Genomic DNA, 23,365 nt, shown 5'->3' with positions numbered 1-23,365 from the left:
CAGCCCCGGTCGGGACGGGACACCCGCCGTCGCCTCAGGGCCCTCAGCGGGGCGGGGCGCTCGCCATTTCCCGCCTCCCCTCAGCCCGCCCGTGAGGCGCCAACACCGCCCTCGCCTCAGGGCGATGGAGCTACGGGGAGATGAAGCGGTCAGAAGGAGCTGCGTGTTGGGAGTCAGAACAGTGGGGAGATGGAGCGGGGAGTTGGAGCTGGGAGTTGGGAGACGGAACAACAGGGGGATGGGGGACGGAGCAGGGAGATGGCGCCCTCGAAGCCACCTCAGCCCCCAGGCGCTCCGGCTCCTCGCCTCAGGGAGGTGATGGAGGACGGAGATGGCACCTGCCAAGCCGCCTCAGCCCCAGAGGCTCCGGCTTCTCGCCTCAGGGGTGAGGAAAAGGGAGCTGGAGAAGGGAGATGGGAGATTGGAAACGGAGCAGCAGGGAGAGGGAGCAGGCAGAGAGGACATGCAAGGCCGCCTCAGCCTCAAGTGCTCCAGCTCTCCAGCTTTTTTAATCTGGGCTTTGCAAGTTAGAAACTTTTTCTTTCCTTTTTTTTTTTTTTTTTTTTTAAAGTTATTTGGTGCTTAGCAAAGTAGGTGATCAGACTGTTTCCTGACTGAGGTAAAAAAAAAAAAAGCTCAGCTCACAAGGGTTTTGGGTGTAGCAAATCCCTTCAGGAGGTGCAGTGAAGTCACAGAGTTGACATAGTGCCACTCCTCAGGCCATTTCGATTTTACCTCAGGATCTTCCTGGCAGAGGACAGGGATCACGATTTACACACAGAAACACAGGTACCCCAAAACAGCACGGGGAATGGCCACCTCAGGTGGGTTAGCCAGTGCTCCAGGAGACAGACAGCTGACCCAGGGGTGGATCAGCCATCACCTTGGCAATAAAGGATACAGTGAGGTGGGGTTTAATTCCCCAAGATCCCAGGGAAACAAGCCGCCATCTTGAGCACAAGCCGCCATTTTGTGTCAGCTTTGCTTTGTTATCAGGGCCCGTTCCCCCGTGTGGAGCTCACTGTGGGCCACCACAGCATAGTGACAAGTCCTTTTGAGGAAAAAAAAAAAAGGGGGGGAGGTTTAAAACTTAAACTTCTAAGTCATTTTTTTAAAAAAAAGTTTTTAAAAAAGTTCCAGAATAATCAAAATCCAGAACGTCTTCAGCAACCCCATAATTTGCAGGTGAACTTAAAAGTAGTGACACAGATTATGACTGCAAAGTCTGTATTGCTGTCAGTACATTAAGCCTTGATGTAACAACCCTTTCTGCTTCATCAGTCTTGCAGACTTTGTGGTTTTATCATCAGTGAAAGGACCGGCTGAAAAATTGCCAATAGAAAGCTCAGCCGTAAAGGGTAGAAATTCAAGATTGCCATAAAGCGTTTCATAGGGTTTCCCCTTTTAGCAGCAGCTGTCAAAACAGACTGTAGGAGGGTGGTGCTGGCATTTTGTTGTTTATTTAAAAGAAACAAACAACCACAGATGCCCAGTCCAGCATCAAAGAAACCATCACCATTTATGGAGAGAATTCACACTTTTAGCTCAATTTGAGCAGTGCTTGGGGTATCTGTTACCTGGGGTGAAACTACTATTCTGCCAGGAGTGAAGAATATTTTCAGAAGTAAATTGTCTCTAAATACTTGCCTGGGAATCAGAGGATAAGCCTCTGTTTAAGGAAACAGCTTTTTTTGCTCACCTATTGCAAAGAGGTGTCCACATGATTAAACTGAAATGAAAGTGTGCTGGGGATCTTCCTGCTTCCGAGTTTTTTTCCCTGCCCACAAAATTTCACCAGAATAAGGAAGTAAAACAAATCAGATGTGGTTTATTTTGTCATCCAGACATTTAGCAGGTACCAGTGATAGTATTACATTGCAAGCAGACATCTACATTGTTACATATCTCAAGACAGTTTGTTGTTGGTTGTTTTTTTTTTTTTTTTTTGATCCAGGTGAAAACACCATAAATTAAAAGACTCCAAATTTGTAGAAATTGTGTGGAGAAAAAAAAATAGATTGAGTACGAATGAATAGTAAGAGACATGATCCTAAAGAAACAGAATTGATTAGATATTCCTATTTTTGTTTTATTTGTAAGTATGTTAGAACTGGAATTGCCTTTTGTCCCCACAGAACCACTGAGGATACTTTAACATCAGCAAATTAGTAGGACACATTGATTTAATGAAAGGTTGTGGCTCAATGCAAAACTTCCCAGCTTGTAAATATGAGTTGTTTTGAGCTCATTTAGCTCTTTTTATTCATGAGGAGATCACAAAAGAAGAAAACAAGTTCATGCAGTTCTGAGGAATAATGAAGTAATCAAAAAAAGGCTATTTCAAAAATAGCCATTATAAGCTAATAGCCAAACTAAAAGTAAAAATAGGTGCACAGGGGTCTATTTAATTGCTAATGGATACAGTAGCAAAATGCAATCTGTTACTGGTTTTCAAAAACTGAAGTCTTTATCTATATTAATATTGTCCAGAAAGTTCTTTTCTTCCGTTTTAGGCAACAAGACCACATGACATCCCTTTGACTCCTACAACACACACCTGCAGAGGTAGTTAAGGTTTTTAAATAAAAGTTTTCTTGTACTAGCAAAAGAAACTGCAGATTTACAGCTTCAGCTTCATCCAGATGGAAGAATACCTGAAGCCTGAGCCATCCTTGATAACGTGCAGCTCCTCCACAGCTCACACAGTGTAACATTCTGTCATATAAAAGGGTTTAAGGTACGTATGCTACAAGTCATGGAAAATAACTGTGGGATTGTTGGGTTGTTTGGGGTTTGTTTGGGGTTTTTTTTGAAAGAGAATAGGTATGAAGTTAAAGATTTTCAAGCTTTTATCATTCATTACAAGAGTTTAAAACCCTTAAAGGCAATTGCACAGGAATGTAATGGAGGCTAATAATATCACTCATACAAAAAAAAGTACTAAAAGGAAAAGTTTCTTGCACATACCAGGCCACTCCTGAAGAATCAGTTTATTATTTAAATCCAGATCTTTATTAATAAATAACAGTAACTAGTAGGCCCACAAAAAATAGCATGTGAACGTTACTAGCAAATTTTTTACAAGTCCATTTTGGACGCTGCAAAACACAAAATTCCCATATACATATTTTTAAAAGTCAACAGCCCCAAGGCTTTACCTGAGAAAGACTCTAACCAGATTAGAAGTTGATAGCAGGCCCTTTGGCCCTATAAATAGCACATCCCTGTGTCTGTGACTAAGGAATCCTCTTTTCCTGTTGGGCTGAACTGGAGACAAGGCTTTTTTTTCCTGCTCTGCTCAGCAGGGCATTAGCAACCCTCCCCCAAAAAAACGTTAGCCTCATTTAGGCACCTTAAAACCTCTGTTGCCTTCAAAGTTGCTACAAATTAGCAAATGAGGTGATGCAGGGGACAAGAAGAGCCAAAATAATTATAGATACCAGGGTGGTTTTTTTGCTTGGTTTTGTTTCTTTCAGGAAAGCCTAATTATTACAGAAGCAATTTCCCTTCAAGGTGATACAGCCACCATTACTGCTATTTTCAAGAATCCTTACAAGAGAAAGGTGTGTATTCTAATAAGAGTGAAAGTGTACAAATCCTACCAGTATCAACCAAAAATGCTATCAGATTGCTGCAAACAGCTGAAGGCCACAGGCCCTGCCCTGGAGGATTTATCCTGGGTGCAGTTCAACTGCATTTGTTTCTGTCTTTGTTTTAAAGCACTCTGCGTTGAACATTCATCCATCTTCCCTTTATTTTAATCTTTTTTTCTTCTCACTGCTGAAACCCGAGCTTGAATATAGACTGTTGCAGTCAATTATACGAAATCTTACAGTATCACATACTCAAAGCCCTCAAATTTGCTGCAGCAGGTGAGCACTTGTAGCTTCTCTCACTGTTGCATTGTGATGCTTTTGTGGTATTTAACACTGACATTTTAGCCCTTCCACATTTAATTCCACTCCCCCTTCTCCAGACCTCACTGTTGCTTAAAATATCATGGCTAAATTTACTCTAGAGATGTAACATCTCTGTATTAAGACCATTGACAGCCAGGCATCAAGTTTCCCAGTTTCTGCTGAGAAAACTATTTGTGTTGGTGCATCTGCTCAGAGTCCCCTGCTCTGGCTGTGCCTGTTCCGTTGTCACTGTGCTCGCTGCCCCTTCCTCACAACTTTGGAAGTGATTGCTTTCTGCAGTATCAGGGGATCTCCAACATCCAGGGGCCATGTTGCTCAACTCAGTCATTGTCTGACACCCATTTCAGAGACTCCTGACTCCATTTTGTGTGACTTGCCCCCTGATTGAGATCACCTAATTACAATAATTAGGCAGCTCACCTCAGGATATTATGAGAGCAACCCACCCAAACCTAAGTCCATATGGTTTGCAATAGCTAATGAGTCAGTTAATGTGCTATGTCCAGGAGTAATGGACACTCAATATGGATGGCATGGAGACATCATTTACCAACTTCCTGACTGATTCAGGTTTTTCATGTAGACACTTCTTGTAGTTTGCATCTCCTGGTAACTTTAAAGTATTAAAGGCTTTTACATGTTAAACAGAGCGGAGGAAAACAGCTGAGGCTTTTAAAAGGCAGGTAAGAAAATACTCCTCTCTTTAAAGAAAATACAGAAGATTGGAGATCTTGGGAATTTCATCTGAAATATAATACTGGGAATTATTTGTAAAGTGCTGCTAAAGTACAGGAGGTGACAATGGCAATAGGTGACATCTACTTTAATGTAAAGTAGCCTGAATGAATGACTCCCACACTTCTAGAGGGGCCGCTTTAGCCTCTGGAATTTGTGTACCCAGTCTCCCTCAACACTCCCCCTGCTGCCGATGCCATGGAATTGAGCCCCAGTTCTGAACTAACCAGATCAGGGCATCAATACAACAAGGGCAAACCTGGCAACAGAAGCACCAAAAGCCCTGAAGCAAGTAAGGGATGTGTGGCTTTTGAATGAGTTACAGAATCTGTCCAGCCAGGACCGGGATTCCTGTCCCCGAGCCTGTTCCTGCTCTCCTGATTTTCATGGCTGTTGGGATGAGATGTGACTCCCTGTTCCTGTCACTGTAGCTGAAAAGACAGCCAGACCCTGGGTGTGTTCCTTGTCTCTTGAGTATCAGGGGTTTTCTTGCTCGTGCCTTTAGAAAGCACTTATTTCTGAGCACTGAAGGAAAAGTGTTCTCTTTTCCATGTTTACTTTCAGAAATGTGTGAAGAGGTGATCTGAGTTTATTGCTGCTCTGGGAATGGCTTGTATTTGCAGGGAGAGCAGGATATCTAGTGGCTAGAGCAGAGAGGGGGATCAGGAATGATTTCCCTTATGGGACTAATTCCTGGAGTCCTAATCCTGGCTGTGCTACTGACTGATTTTATATGAATAATTTCATTTTTGTGTCGTTTTATCCATTTGAAGCACTCTGGGTGGCTTGGTTGGGGGCACTGAGATTCTCAGCAATGGGATAAAGAGATTACAGGAATATTAGTAGTAGCACACCAGTGTTCTTGGTCAACAAGAAGCAGTAGCTTCTTTTGCAATGTATGTGAAAAGGTCTAGAGAAGCCAAGAGGAATTTGGCAAAGCACTCAGGGAGAAGGTGGATATAATCACTTCAGTCTTTCCATTTCTCAGATTAACCACATGAAGTTGTTCAAGAAGGGAAACTCATCTGTCATAGCATTCATTATTCACATATCAATGCTACTTTTTATGTATAAACTTAATTATGATGAGGGGATATATTAAATATGACTCGTTTTACTGCAAGATTGATTTTTTTTTTCCCCTGACCTCAGAATAAATATTGATCTTCATGATCTTTAAATGTAGTGCAAAGGTTGTTTTATTAATGGCATATTAATAGAAAGTAGCCCTGACCATGCAATATTAATATATTTGCATTGTTAGTCTCAGATCCCATCCAGAAGGAAGGAGGCAGGGTGCCAATGCCTTCTTTCCCAGCAGAGATCAGGAGGCTGTTGATTATAATGACCATTAAGACTCCTTTCAGTTTGTTGTTGTGTTTTGGTTTTTTGGTTTTGGGGTGTGTTTGGGAGTTTTTCCATTAAAAACAGCGGTGAAGTGACAAATCCAGTGTATGGTTTGCCTGATAAAATAGTGCTGTGTCATGTGTCCAGCATTCCCAGGAAAGCAAAGCACTGTCCTGACCCGATGGTGCTCCACTACCCACTGCCATGGGGTCCATTCCATGAGCAGAATCACAGTGGAGAGAAGACATGGGATAATTTGGTGGTTTGGGATTCAGTGCCTGGGGCTCTGATTTCTTCAATAATCAGGTTAGGAATTTTCTTAACAGCTGATTTTTAAAAGCAGTTGTCTTAGTCAAGTGAGGGTTCGCTTCAATTAATTTATTTTTCTCTTCTGATTTGCATTTATAGTGACTCTTGAAAATCCAGGCTTGGAGCTGCTGTTCTAATGGTTGGCTGAACCAAGACAGGTGTGTTCTTTTTAAATACTCCTCACAGAGGAATTGTATGTGATTTTTTTCTGAAGTCTGCTCTACAAAGAGCAGGGATATGAGATCACACACTGAAATAACCTTTAAATAGTTCCTATAATTCCTGAGAAAACAGTGCCCACTTAGCTAAAGGATGCCTTTTATAAACCCTGTTTTATCAGCAGTCTTTCTGTTTAATACATATTTTGAGTGGTTTGTGCCAGGTGACACCAGTCAAGAGGCAAGATGACAACTTCCATTCCATAGCTTATTAGAACCAAAGGAAATATATATGTGCAGTATCACACATTGCCATACAGGAAATACCATTAAGAAAGGGCTGTGACATAAGCCACTAAAAATGTGGTAGCCTGCCTTCAAAACTTTGCAGCTTTAGAACTAATTTTGACAGAAGGAATAATCATAGTCCATCGTGATAACTGGAAAGTGGAATAAAAGGCACTGCTGCTTTGCATCGTGCCAAAATAACTTGGTATCTATCTTTGCTAAGAAAACTGATTTGCTAGACAAGAGAAGTGTGATAGAACCAATTCATTTGGACTTCGAGGTGTTTAATGCAGAATTACATGGGAAACTATTAATTAAGCTAGAGAATGTGTGAATAAGTGCAAAAAGTATTAAACAGTGGGCAAGGAGTAATAAACTGAAAGGGGAAATACCAGATGACAGAGAGGTTACCAGTTTCCAAGGGATCTACCTCAGGACCTGTGTCATTCAGTATTACTGATGTCATGGGCAACAAAAGCAAAATAGGTGTGTCCTTAACCAATTTGCTGAAGAATAAAGTTGTGAGGCACTGGAGTATTGGTGTAAGAAACAAAACAGAATTTCATGGTACAAAACTTAATGGCTTTGCTTCTTGAAACTGCTGGTATGGAGGAAGAAGAGGAGGATCACAGGATGACCGTGAGCAGGTAACAGGACTTAGATGTCTGAAGAAAAGTCAGACCTGATTCTAGGTTGTATCAAATCAGATATTTTTACGATGAAATTCAGAATACATTTTTGGTGGTCTTTCACTGAGAATTCACCTTTACAGCCCTGTCCACTCTGTAAGTGTTAAATCATGAAAGTTGGCTCAAACAATGCAGAGGGCAGTGATCACATCCAGGTTTTTCTGTGCAAAGCAGAGCTGGATTATGGAGTGGAAGAGCAACTCTTCTGCTGGAGAGCAGTTCTTGTAAGAAACAGATTTGATGAGAAACTGTGAAGAAATTTCTTGCCAGAGGCAGAGGAAGCAGAATTCTGTGGTTTTTCAGATGTCAGGTGTGTCGAGGGGTAGGAGCACAAGGAAACCCCTTTGAATAAACAGTAAGTGGTAGGGAATTAATTAACTTGATAGTTGGATGGAGAGCTGGGCAGAGAACAGAAACAGGATATTTGTTTTGTACCTTCAGAAAGGTAATAGTGAGGCTGAAGGTATTATGATGTATATTATAGGTAGGTATGATAATATTTTAGGGTATTCAGGGCTAGATTTTGCAATCAACCCATCCTTCTCTGCTTCGTGATGTGAACACCTATTACTTGCATATATTTTCATCCCTTGCACAGGAGAAAAGGGCAAGAACTGATGAGTTTTGAGATAATTTTGTTTTTTCCCCACAGGATTTTCTAGGAAAAGAAGTGATTTCAGCCAATTTAAGCACTGTTATTAGTTTGGTGCTTCCAAAGTGTAGAGATACAATAATGGTTATTCCAGTAAATTAAGACAATGGCATTTAACAAGTGTTCCAGTAACATCCTGGGCTCAGTTTGTCCCAGAAGTTTTCAAGGGAAAATTGGACCTGTTTACTTGTTGGCTTAATATTTTGATGAAAATGTAACTTTTTTGCACTTTTCTGTGACTTCAAAAATGAGTAACTAACTTCCATATTAGGGATATCAGCAGCCACAGTTAATGTATGCTACTGCAGAGGGTCCTGTGAATTTGCTTGTTTGTTTGTGTGTCTGCTCTTGGCTTGTCTGCTTCTGGGTGTGATATTTTATTGGAGCACATGATTTAAAGGAGCTGGTTGCCTGCTGGGGTATTTATCCTATATAAATTCTACATTAAATGACAAATTTTAGACCCATCAGATCTGGGCAGAAGACTAAGTCCATCCATTGAAATCGTATTTGTATCATTACTTTCTAATGAATTCTGTACTACAGCAGGTGTCAAATCATATCTGTTGTTTTGCAATCGAGGACGAATAGAAGATGTATTGCTGTTGCAAATGAATCTAATATGAATCTAATGAGCAGTAATGAGCAACTGTTTTGTCATTATTGAGGCAACCACTGTGATGCTAATAAACTCTCATTTCTGCTCTTTAGAAAAAAGCACTGACCAGGATTTATAACGTGGCCTTAATGTCCCAAAAGCCTGAGGCAAAAGAGAAGAGTGGAACCCCTAAACTGAGCATAATTTAGTAATTTTCTGTGTGGCAGGCTTCTTATTTTCTCTTATTAAACGAAACCTGGTTTAAATCTTTCAAGCTTTCTTACATTTGAAAGGAAAAAGATGAAGAATGAGTGTCTATTAAGGGAACATAAAGTTAAGGAGATGGGCATTCTACCTTAATTTTCTTTAACATAAGTGCACTAATTCCATACTTCCACACTTGACAGTGCTTTTGTAGTGATAAAGGCAACTGTGTGCAACTGTTTTAAAAGCAGTCACTTTAAAAGTAACAGGCCATTAAATCAATATAGAGCTATAATATATTTTGGAGGAAATATCACAACTCTTTTAATTGAAGCTTCTTTTTTTTTTTTTAAATTTATTTGCATTCTCCATGGGTCCTAAGAGTGCTGAATAAACAGAAATACCTTTGACACAATAGCATCAATAGCTGTACCACGTAACTGAAATGTAAACGAGTTCTGACTCCTGTGTGGCTCTGCCTTTCCCTACTATCAATAATACATGGGATGATACATAAAGCTGTGGAAAAGGGACAGCTGGGTACACGGTGCTCACAAGTGGAGCACAGGAAAACCAGTCAGCACTGCTTCTCTAAAAGCTAAGTACTATACTTCCATCAAAAAATAATGCTTCTGTGTATACAGTCTTCATGGACTCATCTCTCTGTGCAATAAAGCTGGATGCACTGGAGAGATCATTCCAGTATTTCATTTGGAGCTCTGAACTGTTCTGTGTAGGGTGCAGCTGTTTGCTTTACTACAGTACACTGCAGACTTGCTTTAAGTGCTCAGTAGAGACTGTGTGGCCAATATTTAAGGTATTATATAGCCACAGCAGTGGCACTGTGAATTCCTGAGCGAGCCAGGGGATGGGCAGTGGGGCACATCACAGCAGCCATCCCTCAGAGCTGCAAATAGGGCATCAGAGGGGGTGTGAAACCAGAAACTGTTCCTTCAGTGCTGGGGCATCCAAAGGACTTTGGGCCCTTTGAGCAGGAGCTCAGTTAGCAACAGTTCTCATTCACTGGCATTCCAGTTCCATGTCCTGCTGCAGGAGGGAGGGGAGCAGAAGTCAGGCTTTCCATTGGTTGTCCTGCCGGTGCTGTGCTGTTGTCAGGGGGGGCCATTGCATTCAGCTTCTCCTCCCAGCATCAGGAATACATGGATCAGATTTACTCACCCTTCAGGGACACCACAGGATTGGCTTTCAGTAATGCTTGATGTGCAGAGTTGAAAAAGGCAGCTCAGCCCAACAGCATCAGTGTTCTAGAACTCACCTTTCTAGAGGTATCCACACTCATTCCAAAATTCACATGGCTTCTTTCACTCCTGAAGGAATTAGTTCTCATGCTCCTCAACTGTTTTGTACCACAAACCAAGGCATGGTGAGGGGAGACAATCAGGAGCTTTGCTTCGAAATTGTAACCCTGATCTGAACTAAACCCCTGATGGAGGTGCATCCATAGTCTGGAAGGAAAGGTAAAGCAAGAACAGGCCCAAGTCTAAGTCCAAACATTACTATTAAACTACCACCTTTAGTCAGGAGAGTCTGTGAGTTGCACATGTTGTAAAAGGATTGTGATTCTAAAGTTTTTGTAAGAAACATCTGATTTCTTTGTGCATTATGGTGTAATGTACTGTATTAATGTCTTCATTGGGGATTTGATTCCTTAGATGATACAGAAATTTTTGTGGCACAGCACACCTAATGAGGGCTTTTACACTGGTCGAGGAATTAATTGTACCATACACAGAAGTTACAATTTGAAGGTGTAAATTAATATTGCATAAAAGTTCAAGACTATATATTTTGCTTTGGTATCTACAATTTCACAAAATCCTAGAAATCAGGTGAGATCACTACAATTTTTCTGCCTGTATGAGATGGAACTGCCCTGTGTGAGTGTCTGTCCCTCACACTGTCATTACATCACTCCAGTGACCTGCTGTAATTGAGTGGTTCATCCCATCGGGGCCTTATGGAAAGTAGATTGGCATGGGAAGGCATTTGAGGAAATCCCTTAAGGATGTAAATATCACTTGCAGGAATCCAGAGGCATGTCTTTAAGAAAAGAAAAAAGATTTCCTTCCAAGAATCCCAGCCTTCATGTGCTACTGCTTTTTACATAAATAATGAAACAGCTGTTTAGCATAACCACTGAAAGCACTGAAAACACCAAACCCAGCCAGTCTCCAGAGACAGCCTTCCCTTTGCTTTTGGCTCTCTCCACTGTTCTGTTGCCTCCTCGGAGTAAATGTCAGCAACAAATTAATCAAGGGGTCATTAAGCTCTAATAATCTATCCCAGTCCGTCCCCTTGTTCACACAGAATGGAATCACAGAGTCATTTAGGTTGGAAAAGACCCTTAAGATGGTCGAGTCCGACTGTTAACCCAGCACTGCTGAGGCCACACTAAACCAGGTCTCTGAGTTCCAAATCTGCTCCTCTTTTAAATCCCTCCAGGGATGGTGAATCCATGACTTCCTTGGGCAGCCTGTCCCAGTGCTTGACAACCCTTTCATGGAAAATTTTTTTCCTAATGTCCAATCCAAACATCCTCTGGTGCAATTTAAGGATGATTCCTCTTGTCCTGTCACTTGTTAGCTGGGAAAAGGGACTCCCCCACCCACTGTTCTCTGCCTGCCTCTGTGGGACTAGAGCAGGGAAAAAACACACCTTCCAGGCTCCCCTGTTCCCCCCCTGCCTGTGTCCATGCACAGGAAGCCAGTAGATCTTCTCTGTTGTATCCTTCTTGTTAATGGGGCTCACTTCAGCACCTGGGGGAGTCAATTCGTGGGGAAAGGAAGCTAGAAACCAGCTGACACCCTAGGAATTTTGGGGAGAGGTTTTGGTTGGCATGTGCTAAATTTCTGGCAGAGGTGTGCATGAAACATATTGAGGAGAAAGAAGTAGCTTTAGCTGTACAACAGTTGTGTGCAACGTGGCTTTATAAAGTCATATAGAGTTGTATTTGCATTCTTATGAAACCATTATGAGCTCTACAAGGGCCATGTGTAATCCAGCAAGGATGACCACCTGGATCCCATCCCCTTGGGATTGGGAAGTACAGCCTTCCACTTTTCCTCTGTTAAAGAGCTGACCCTGCTCTTAAGGAGTGAAGGGCACCTGAATCCAAATGAGAGAGACAATATGCATAAAGCAAATGGAGTTACAGTCCCTATTCTAATAGGTGGCAGAAAATCCATAAGGAAGGTCTGTGTAAATTTGTCCCCAAGGCAAGTAAGAAGCAATAATGCAGCCAAGGGAAATGTTACCCCCACAGCAGAGCAGCACTAACACCATAGAAGGGCTGTGTGTAAGGACATTGTATAAGGAGCACCACAACCAAAAGGAGGCCATTCCAGATGGATTTCAAGTCACAGGATTGGGAGAGAGGAAGCAAATCTGTACCTCAGCTTTCCAAACATGGCCTGACTTTAAAATGTCCAGAAACCATTTTGCTTTGCTTTGTGTACTGACCACAAAATATGAATTACAGAAGAGGAGAGAAAGATTTGCAGGGATCTTGTGAAATTAATTCTTCCTGACAGGCTATGAAAGTAATCTTTGTTTCAAAATAAATTTCTATCCGCTCTCCCATCCCACCAAGTTATGATAGGCCACAAATTCAGCCCCTTTAACTGACTTGGGTGTGGAAATTACAGGGTGAAGTTTTATAGCTTGTGATTATTAGAACAGATGATCACAGAGGCTGTCACAGCCTTCACAGCTCTGGAATTTCTAGACCTTTCAGCTGTATTGTTAATCAGATATATGCATTATTTTTAGTTTCATAGCAGTTGTGCTCAGTAGTTTTACATAATTTTGTAATCCAAAAAGAAACCAGTTCAGTCTGTATTAATGCCCTGCAGAAGGCACTTGTTCCCCACAACTGGATGAATTAGAATTGCTTAATTTTCACAACACTTTCTTTCTGTTTCTAAGTTCCCAAAGTTTCCCTCAAGCTATCAATGATCTTGTCATTCTGTAGCTCTCGTGTGCTTTGTTCCTTGACTCTTTAGTGGAGTTCCACTGTGGCTTTTAAATCTCTTTTTTTAATAGCTAAATGCACAAGGGAGTGAGGTTCATTTCTAGTTTTTTGCAAGTTAGTTATTGTCCTCAGTTTTTCTGTACTGATACAGGCTTTGGCAAAAGGAAGAGCAAGTTAATTCCAAACACACTCTCTGTATTTCATTCCTCACTACTGTGATGCTTTTGTATTTGTCTAATGCAAGGCTTTAATTTCATCACTGTTCTTACTTACTATTATTGCTGCCATAAGCTTTTTAAAAGAAGAACGTTTAAGGGAAGAAAGAGTTTTATGGATTAGACAAAGAGGTCATTTCTAAACAGGGAAAGCTTAAAAGCCACCTTCCTATTGTAGCTGGGGACAAAACAGCCTAATGAGACCATTGCAGGCAATAATCATGGGGATAAAGCCACAGATGAGCCTCTGCAGAAGGTTCTGGTGACAGTCATCCAGCTCCTGATTCCTGCAGGGAAATCCAGGGAACACAAGGCAAAGGACATCCAGTGCAGTAAGTGGAAAAACGGTAATAAGACATTTTACATCCCGGGTTTAAAGTGATTGTAAAAGGAGAGGTAAAAGAGCATCAGGAAAGAACACAGTTGCTTGTTCTTTTGGGCAGGAATGCTTCTGTAACTTCTAGGAACTTTGTTTTCAATGCCTGGGATGATTTTTCATTTATTTTCCTGAGGGCTCCCCAAGATGTATTTTTAAGGTGCAATGGATAAACAAAACCTTATTTGCAGTTTCTCTTTCCAACTTTACAGTGAAAACATTGTAATAAATGCAGAATGCATACAAAACATCTGTCAGAACCTGACATTATTTCCTCTTTATGGCTCAGAGTGGGCTTTCATTAATTGGTTGTAAAATGAAAATATCAAAAAGCTTGTTCAAAATGCACAGTAAAACCCACAAATGCTTAGAGGGCCGTGTTTATAAGGGTGATTTTCATACTGGCATTTGCATGAGTCGAGGAACACAAGCAGACGAAACAGAAACATAGACAAAGCCTTGGAAAGTCCAAGAGTTCCGTGAATTATTCTTCTGCTGTTCTTCAGAGTTTTGTTCTTGTTAGAACAGGCGAGTTTGTTGCATGTTTCTCTTTTATTTTAAAGCACTCCTGTGTTATAATGTGCTGTGAGCTGGTGTGGGAGGGACTGTCCCCAGTGACACATGATGCTCATACACAAGGGCATTTGAGGATTTGGCACTTTTGCAAAAAAAAAAAAAAATCCAAAAGCTTTGTAGTTTATGCATCAATCTACTCACAAGTCTCTTGTCTGCACCAAGCTTTAGACTCTGGATTATCATAAAAAGGAGGGGGGAAACCTGTTAAAGAACTTGCACTGCTTTGAAAGGGCAGCAGGTGAAAGCAGAGAACCAGTGGTGTGATCACAGCACTGAAGTCACTCCCAGCCTTTAAAGGTCACCTCAGGTCTCTGCTTCATCGAGGTACCACAGACAATTACTGTGATGACTTAATTAATGAAAATTTGGCAGTGTGGATACCAAAGGGAGCCAGACAAACTCACCTGTATCAGTATTTAGGCTCTGATGAGACTTGCATGTTTTGGAGGTGCCTGTCCAAGTTGGACAACAACCAGTCCCAAGAATGTGCATTTTTTCCCAGGATATCTCAATCCGTGTGGGGTTTTGTTTGTTGTAGTTGGGTTTTTGTTTGGTTGCTTTCTTTTTAAGAAAAGCATTGATTTCCAAGAGAAGCTCAGGAACATAGCGAAATACCAGATGATCTCTAGATTCCAAGGAATGTGTCTAAAACATATTTGAATGTTATATTTTTATATTTTAATCCATAGAATTGTACCTTGTATGAGAGACGTGTAGCATTCCAACTCACTACCAAAATAGCTTTTCACAGGTACACTTTAATTTAAATCAAGCAAAAATTCTTTCAACTATTTTGCTTTCTGCTCTGGTTTTCCCCCCTTGTTAAAATTGTCATTTAGGGATTATAATTACTAATGATTCGTCATTTTTCTATAATTCTGAACAAATCCACTGAGTAAATTGTAACATAGAGAACAGCATATCTAGAATAACTTTAATTTAGTTAAGGTTTGTATAACATTATATTAGTGTTATGAAATCTTAGTTTATTAAAGAAAAGGAAGGTTTCCTCCACAACTTATTCTTGCAGAAGGTTTTCAAAGATTCTTCCAAGCAGTTCTGTCAACAAGACCTTTGTCATTATACAAAAACATCACAAAATCTGGTCCATATCTCTTCTTCTTAAAGTGTTTGGCTCTTCAATTCAGAAGGAAACTCAGCTGAGTTTTGGACAGTTTTTTTGACAGGATTATCATCCCTGGGGCAGGTGTATTTCCAGTCTGATTCAGTTTTTCATATTGCAGAATTTTCATTCTTGGAAACTGCTGTGGTGATGGACCTGTTGTGTGTAATGGCAGCTAAAAATTGCATCCCAAATTCTCTGTTTTTCTGCTGCCTTTAGCCTGCTTTCTGAGAGCTTGGCTTACAGCATCCTCTTTTATTTTAAAGGTTATGTTTGTGGGCAGTTTTGTTTGGGTCTTGGAGGTGGCTTGGTTGTTTGTTTTGCTTTAAAGAAAAGTTAATTTCTGAAAGCAATTTATCCATTAGTACTTGTTAGTGTTTCACATGATAAGCAGCGACCTACAACCACAGGTTGGAAACTTAGAATTCTCAAGTTCTGATCCTGGCAGAAGTGTGGGCTGAAGGTGTCCACAGATTCTTTCTGTGGTCAAGCATCTGCTACTCCAAAGAAGGTCTGTAAGGACCATGTCATAAACCTTATTACCTGTGTTATGGTCCTAAGGAATTTGAGCCCAAAAAGTGCCGAGTGTTGCCTCCTGTTGCTGGAGCAGAGCTGCAGTGAACCAGGGCTCAGGCTTAGAGCCTCCCCTGAGGAGCAGAGTGACAGCAGTGACACGGGGCAGCTCTGCCCAGGGGTGACACTGCAGCGTGAAGTCCTTAAATGTTGTAGAGACACAAAAGGAAAGCCTGACTTTGGGGCTCTTCTGAAATGAGAAAGCAAAACACAAATGTAAACTCATCCAGCCCAGCCTATCCAAGTGTGTTAGTTCCAGGTTTTGTAAAAAGAAGCTGCTTTGGAGTAAACCTGACCTGACAGTGACCTTCAGAACAGCCTGATCTTCCCAAAGGAGCTTCCTAATTTGTACCTGTAATGAACACATCATCCATACACCCCATTCCTGCATCGGAACACGCCGGGTTTGTTCCATTCTGTGATGAAATACAGATGTATTTCCAGACGCACCAGGAAGCTATTTCTAAATCATCTTTTGCCCCACTGCTGACTAAATAAAGTGATTCCAGGCTTTCAAGATTTAAACCAGGTTCCTCTCTAAACAGTTCTTGAGGGTTGCTTTACAGTCCCTGTGACCGCAGAGAGAGTCCTGCTATTTCCCAGGATCCTTGCCCAGCACATGCAGAAAATTACCAAGTTAATAGCTCACACTAACCATTTTCTCCCACAGCTTTCAGAAGCTTTACTCTGTGCTGCAGTGTGCACAGCCCTCACGCTGACAGAAAATCTGAAGCCTGTCCCTTTCTAACCATATGGTCCTTGTGTTCTTCCTAGCAAGGCAAAAAACCCTCTTCCATATGCTTGTTTCCCAGGGCCGGCCTTTAAAAAGCTCAGGGAATGGAGCCACAACACCTCTGAAGGGAAAACTGGGACTAACTTCCCCTGTGGGTAGTTACCTAGAGCAACAAATTTCGTTGTTAGCAGAGGCTTCTGGCTCTGTGAGCTGTTGTGGCTGTGCAGAAATGTGTTGGCGACTTCTCCAGCCATCGTGTCAGGGGCTCACTGCTGATCATCCCATTCTCGTTATTTTTCCTTCCTTCACCCTTCAGACACAGACTGCCTGAGCCACCCCGCTGCAGTGAAGTGCCTGATGAGAACTTCTTTATGTTAAAATAAGAGAGAAAATAGTTTTCAGTATTTTTGATATTTAATGAATGTTTGTGTCCCACCAGTGTTGACAGAAATACCCGGAGCATCACCCAGGTGGCTGCATAGCAGCCTCTCCTCCTTTCCCACCATTTAGGTCCTGCTTTTATGAGCAGTGTTGCAAGAGGAACTGGAAAGATCCTCTGTTTCCAATACTGACTCTCTGCATTTGAATGGTGCTTCATTTTGAAGTCTTGGACTCCATCCCCTTCAACTACAACATTTCTTATGGAAAAATCCCTTTGCTCTGTGTAAAATCACCAACCATGACCCTTCTCAGGGCTGTGGCTGGCCACTGGTGTATTTTGGTTAGATTGGAAAAGCAAATTAGTTCTCCTGGAGTGTCTAGGCCAGGTTTCCTAAACTGATGCAAAGGGAGTTAAAAAGTTCCTTTCAGGAGTAGCAAGACTCTCTTCTCTCTCTCTCTCTCTGGCAGCAATAGGAGCAGGAGGGTGATTTTTCCTGACCTAAATCCATGTTTATTCTGTGCCATTCCTCTGTGTCTCCCCATTCTGGGATAGAGCAGTAGCAGACAGTTTTCATGGCTCTGGTGACCTTCCTGATGCCTTCTGGCTTTCCAGAATCATTTGGCCTTATGTGGATGATGGTGATGAAAGGTTAGAAGAGTTAAGACACTGAACTTGAAAAAGACAAAACTTAAAAGGAGTGAATTTATGGCTTGGTAGGCTTTTATTTTGCATGATTTTTATGTGATACATCAGGGAAATACATGAATGAAATATTAAAAATCTAATTAGGACAAATCCAAAAGGTTATATAATGATTTTCACTGTTCTCTGGAACAGTGACAGAAAAAGTCACACTTACAATAAGTGATACCCATATCAAGAGTTCTTAGACTAAACATTGTGCAAGCACAAACTCAACTGACCCATTTTTGGTGCTGGCAGAGTTTCCTCTGGGAAAATTCCTTTTGGGGTACTTTCTCTCCAAGTACTGTTTTCACCTGAAATTCTAAGTTATTTCAGCCTGACCACACTGACAGTTTGGGGATCTTTTAAACCACTATTCAGAACTTTTTACTGATTAAAGCAGATACACAGACATCCTATTTCACATATATAAGGATGTACAAACTGGTTTTGAGGGTTTTTTGTGTGGTAGCATTACAGGCATGTGAAGGTGAAAAATGAGGGGCCTATGACTCTTCAAACTGCCAATTCCAAAGCTCTCAATAAAAACAAACTGATCCCATTGCAGGGAGCACAAATGAAGTCTTCCTTTTATGTACTTAGGGACAGGCATGAGTTTAAGACTTTTTGAGCTTAAACAACATTAAAGCTCAAGTCTCCTTCCCCCTGATGAGCCGAGACAGCCCCTCAGCAAATTGTTGCAGGGAAATAACTCAGCGTCTGGTCATCAACTCCACCATATTTTCCTCACAACACCATCAGCAAGCAGATGCTTTGTGTAATCAGAAATTCCTGCTTACTAACAGAGAAATCACAAATATGACACATTGCCCAACATTTGGGTGTTGTGTTGTTTGTTTTTTTTTATTGTGGGATGGCTACAGGAATTTTAAATATGCAGTATAAAACTGGTGAGGGAGTCTGTCTTCTGTAACTTTCCTAAAAACATTGAGTCTCCCCAGTCACAATTTCCAGACCCTTTCTCTTGTCTCATTAAGCCAATATCCCTTTAGAAATAAGGCAATAAATCCCTTTTTTTTTTTGGAACCTGATGACTTTTTATTAGCCCACTGCTGTGGCCTTGTTCCCTGGGTCTTTGTCCAAGTCATCTGTGAGGTCTGGCCAACCCACCCTAGAGAGTTTTCTCTCTAGGCAGCTATCTTATTTTGGATATCCTGGTTTTCACAGATTTAAAGTTCTGTTCCTTTCCTGTGGATAGGACATGCTTTTGGACAGCCATCCTTTCTTTCCAGAGGAACAGGATTTCCCCAGGACCTGAACCAGCTGTGGAGGAGCCTCTGAAACACATTTAAGAGAGCAGAAAAAGAGCATTAGAGTTGTTCATCCCCTTCCTCCTTTACCTCCTCAAGTTCTTTGCAGTCTTATAACCTTCCCTCATTGGTTTCCCTGGCCTTCAAAGCAAGAATTCATGTGTGTAACTTGCTTTTTAAAAAAATATTTTAATTGTGTTTACCCCACATGATAAAATATGTCTTTGTTGTCGAAGGTTTTTGCATCACTGACAATACCAACCCAGTTGGTTTTCAGAATTCCTTTGCAGGATCAAAGGAAAACTGCCACCAGGCACAGAGCAGGTTAATTTTATACATCCTCTTGTACCCTCCAACTCATCTTAAAGCTGGTCAGTAAGGTGGAAGCCACTCTTGATCTCAGAATCCTGATATGTTCTGTAATCTCTCAGGGCTGGGAATTAGACACTGGCCTTCTCAGGGTGCCAAATGCTGAATGTTAAGAACATCTAAACGTTGTATAAAGCTGTGGTTTGACCCACTAAGGATATGCAAGAATAGAAAAACCAGTTTATCAGCATTTTATCACTCAGGAAAAGCTGTTTTTTCAGGCATATCTTGAAAAGCCCAGGCAAACGTGCCCCTAAGCCTGTGAGTGTAACCTTGCCTGGGATCCCCAGGAGCACACCAAATTTCAAGGCAATTTGAGCAAGTGTGTGGATTTTAGAGCACTTACAGTGTCGACCTTTAAAGAGAAATAGGTACTCAACCTTGGAGAACCTGCACTCCTTGATAATTAACAGGAGGATTTAGTTTTTAAATTGTATTGTGGGGCTGTAAAACTCTTTGTTGATATTATTAAAATGGAATTTTGGAGGTGTGTCAGATTTAGATTTTGCTCTTACAGATTCTAATGAATAACACTGCTTGGAATATGTCAAAGCAGGGCTCTCCTTGAGGGTCTGTGCCTCCTGTATGAGCACAAAAGAATATTGTGGCATTAACTACAAATGTTGTGATTGTTGTCACACACCCCACAGCTGGTCAGATGTTGCTGTGTTGTGGCACCACGTGGTTCCAGTGGAGATCAGGTCCTTACAGTGGTAAATATTGCAAAATAACCCCAAAACAGTAAAAACAAAAGTAAAAAGGCAGTATAGAAAAAAAGATAATGTGACAGAAAAACAGAAACAGAGGTAGAAAGAGAAAAAGAAAGTTCTTTTCATCCCTGAGCACCTCAGTACCTTTCCGTGGACATACATGTGTACTCTGAAGTCAGAAATCTTCACTTATTTAATGATATTCGATTTCTTTCACATATCTCAGTCCAGTTTCAGGCTTTCCTAAGAACTGGGATAACATGTTTAGCAATGCTTCTTTTATCCTTCTTGATGTCACCAGTCTTGGATAGCCAGCTGGATTCTGTGGTCTTTCCAAGCGTGTTCTGGTTGGAGTCCAAGCTGGAAGGAAAGACTTCTAAAGCAGTAGGATGTTTTCTCAGATTCTGGAGACAGACTTGCAGTTGGTGTAAGTGGCCATAAAACTTCTTTTCTGTCACCTACTTATGTCTTTTTTTGTTGCCAATTCATCTGCAAAACCCTCTTCTTGTGGAGAGTGCAATGTGCTTGTACTGAAGATGGTTTTGCTGGTGTGGAACTGCCCTTTCCAGGGGGAAGTCTAAGTTCTTCATCCACAGTGTTTATTTTTTCTTGCCTGTCATTAATACAAATGTGAGATGGACCCGTCCTAGACCCTCCTGGCTCCCCAGTAGGTAGGAAAACCCCAGGTTGGAATGTGTCAAGTGTCTGCCATCACCCTTTGCTTGCAGACCTTCAAGCAGCATCTTCCTCTCCCTCTGGCAGAGTGTCTCCTACAAGCTATCCTGAAAAATTAATATCTAGTTCCTTGGACAGGGGGACTGTGACATAGATACATTAAATAATTCTGTCAAGGGCTTTTTGTGTGCCATTTTTCTGAATGTGTTGATACAAGAATATAGTTGATAAATATAGTCTGGCCTGCTTTTGCTTTTTTAGAATCCTCATTGCTTGTTGTTCAGCATTTTCATCATAAATTCCTGTGCCTTGAGTGGTTACTGAAGATGAAAATGTGGATTCAGAGCTGCACAGGTAATGTCACAAGTCTTCAAGTGTGTGTGTGAGTGTATGCAATGATCTGTGCACACACACATAAAAATCAAACTTCTGATTTGATTTTATCTGCCTAATGTTCCTCAATTCACCACCAGAAACAGTAACAAAGCAGTGGAAAGGAAGTGGTGTCTGCCCTGCTTCCTCCAGGGGGAGTTCACTGTTCCCAAACCAAAGGGGCAGGTTTTCATCCATTAGAGGAAGTAAATATAAACTGAGCAAGATACATTTACATGCTTTAATCAAAATAATATACATTAAAAACTAATGGAAATATAGTTAATATTTTAAAGTAGTTAATAGTATAAATAATTTACCTGAATTCACAGGCAGATTTCTATGTGAAAATTGCCAAGCCTCAGTGACTCGAATATTTTTTCTTTCTTAGTTGTTCTGTGCGTGTCTTAGAAGATTTCCTTAGCTTGAAAAGAGCTGTGGAAGGAAAAACCCTTCAGCCTGTTGGCCTGACATTGGAGACACAAATTTGAATATCACATCAGACAAGTTCACTTCTTACTGGTCTGTCACCCCTGGCAAGTTCTTTGTCTTCTAAAATGTAGGTGTTTTGGGATGTGGAAAATTACCTTGTCTGTACTTTTCATGGCCATGTGGTATTAAAAGACAGCAAAAGTAGACAACTAACAAGGGAACATCTTTACAAGAGGGCAAAGAAGCATTTAGACCTGTGGGAGATGACTCTTTCCCCCTCTCTCTTTTTTCCCTGCACACACACACACACACAGCCCAGGCCGTGAGTGATCAATGCTCTGCCGGGCCGGGCTCCTGCTGCACTCACCGGCTTCTAACAAAGCAGCTGCTTCCGTGGGCTCCTGGAGCAGCTCCTCAGGACAGGGCAACATCCTCCCAAACCCAGGCTTTGTTTGCATCCCGACTGCAACAGCACACGAGGGGGAAATGGGAATTCAGAGCTGCCAGCTACACTATCTCCGCTATCAGCTCACCAATAAGGCCCAGTACAGACCCGCAGAGCCTCTGGATAAATTGTATTTTCCAAGGGTTAATTAAGCTGTCTTGAGCTTCTGCATGAAGGGGAACAAACTGGCACTTGCAGCGTTTTCTGAAACCTGCTGTCGACATTGCAGTCCCTGCTGCTTTTAGCTGTATCGATCCGCTGCCTGACCTGTGAAATCCTTGATGGCTGCTAACACTGGAAGCTTACTGGAGCTTTCCAAGGGAGCTTCAGGACAGCTTGTGTAGTCAAGTACAATTACCTGTCCCTCCAGGAGAGCCAATTAGTTCACAAAGAGCTGGAGCAGAACAAATGTTTTGTGTGTGATTTAGAATCTTTAAAAAAAAAAAAAAAAAAAGGGGCTTTGTTCTGTCTCATTCTTTTGTTTCTAATTTTATGATTATTGCTCCGCTCGTGACAATCCACACCGCGTTTCCTTACGTGTCTCATCAAGGACTACTTGGGCATGAGAAAACAGATTTACAGTTATTATTTTTCCGACAGAAAAAAGCCTCGTGTGCGATGCAAAAAGCCAGCCTTAGCCATTTTAAATACCATGGACCTAAAAGTAGAATGCTCACATACTGGATATTTTTAGAGCCGTAGATTAATGTGTTTAAAACACGCAGCATATGCAGATATTTGTGCTGTAGTTTTTATAGCACATATATACATATATGTATATATAGTTATACACAGATCTCACTTGAAATTCTGGGGCTTGATTTGCTGGGAGTGAAAAGGCAGCAACTGTTGTACCAAAACCAGACCATAAAAAGAGTGGAAATTAAAGAGATCACCGTCTATAACATAACCCAGTTAACGCAATATTTATAACTTTTAAAAATAAAAATTAAAGACGGTGAGCCAAAATTTCATCTCTGTCACTCTGAAGAATGGTACTGTTTGGCTCAGGTTCTCTGGGGCTAAAAGAGCAGCACTGGCTTGGGAACAAACCTCTTCAATTAATCTGAACTAATAATTCAAATAAGTAAGGACCCAATAATTTAAGTGGTCAGTTACAGTGGACCGATTCCAAACTCCGCAATGTTCTACATATAAATCAGAATACAGCAAAGGTGGTTGCCGTAGGAAAATGTGGAATGTCATCAGAGGTGTCCTGAGGTCAGTGTTGCTGAAAATGAAATCCTTGGGGGTTTTGATTTTTTTGGGAGCTTGGTTGTTTGTTTTTAATCTTCCTTTAGAAGAGTGGTAGAGAGTAGTTGGGCAGGTAACTGTAACTTTAACTGTAACTTTTTTTTCCTACCAAAGTAAATGGTAAAAAATCCTTACCTTTTATTAACCAGAATAAATTATGATGTGATTTATGTTAGAAAATTGGGAGCAATTGAATTCGCAGCTGAAGAAAACTCTTGAGTCAGTCTGTATGCATAAGAAAAAAGGCTTCCATGCTCCTGTACTGGTGAGGACTTTGTGAGAGC

At 41.3% G+C, this 23,365-nt stretch overlaps 1 long non-coding RNA gene across 3 annotated transcripts; it reads left to right on the top strand.

The window, feature by feature from the left end:
- The first annotated feature begins 46 nt into the window (after positions 1-46).
- On the top strand, positions 47-23,056 carry LOC113952100. Of its 3 annotated transcripts, XR_003529391.1 has the most exons (6): positions 47-1,185; positions 2,514-2,737; positions 3,477-3,563; positions 6,411-6,469; positions 20,840-20,932; positions 21,342-23,056. It is a non-coding gene; the product is annotated as an uncharacterized LOC113952100 (long non-coding RNA). The 3 variants fall into 3 exon arrangements; XR_003529390.1 differs by lacking the exons at positions 20,840-20,932; positions 21,342-23,056 and adding an exon at positions 8,810-9,674 and having other exon boundaries at positions 52-1,185; XR_003529392.1 differs by lacking the exons at positions 20,840-20,932; positions 21,342-23,056 and adding an exon at positions 8,810-9,674 and having other exon boundaries at positions 57-1,185; positions 2,627-2,737.
- The last annotated feature ends 309 nt before the right edge of the window (positions 23,057-23,365 follow it).

Source organism: Corapipo altera, unplaced genomic scaffold (assembly GCF_003945725.1).
Source record: "Corapipo altera isolate COAL_440 unplaced genomic scaffold, ASM394572v1 70, whole genome shotgun sequence".
Lineage (NCBI taxonomy): Eukaryota > Metazoa > Chordata > Aves > Passeriformes > Pipridae > Corapipo > Corapipo altera.
The sequence above is the reverse complement of the archived record's forward strand: the minus strand, read 5'-3'. Positions and strand labels throughout refer to the sequence as shown.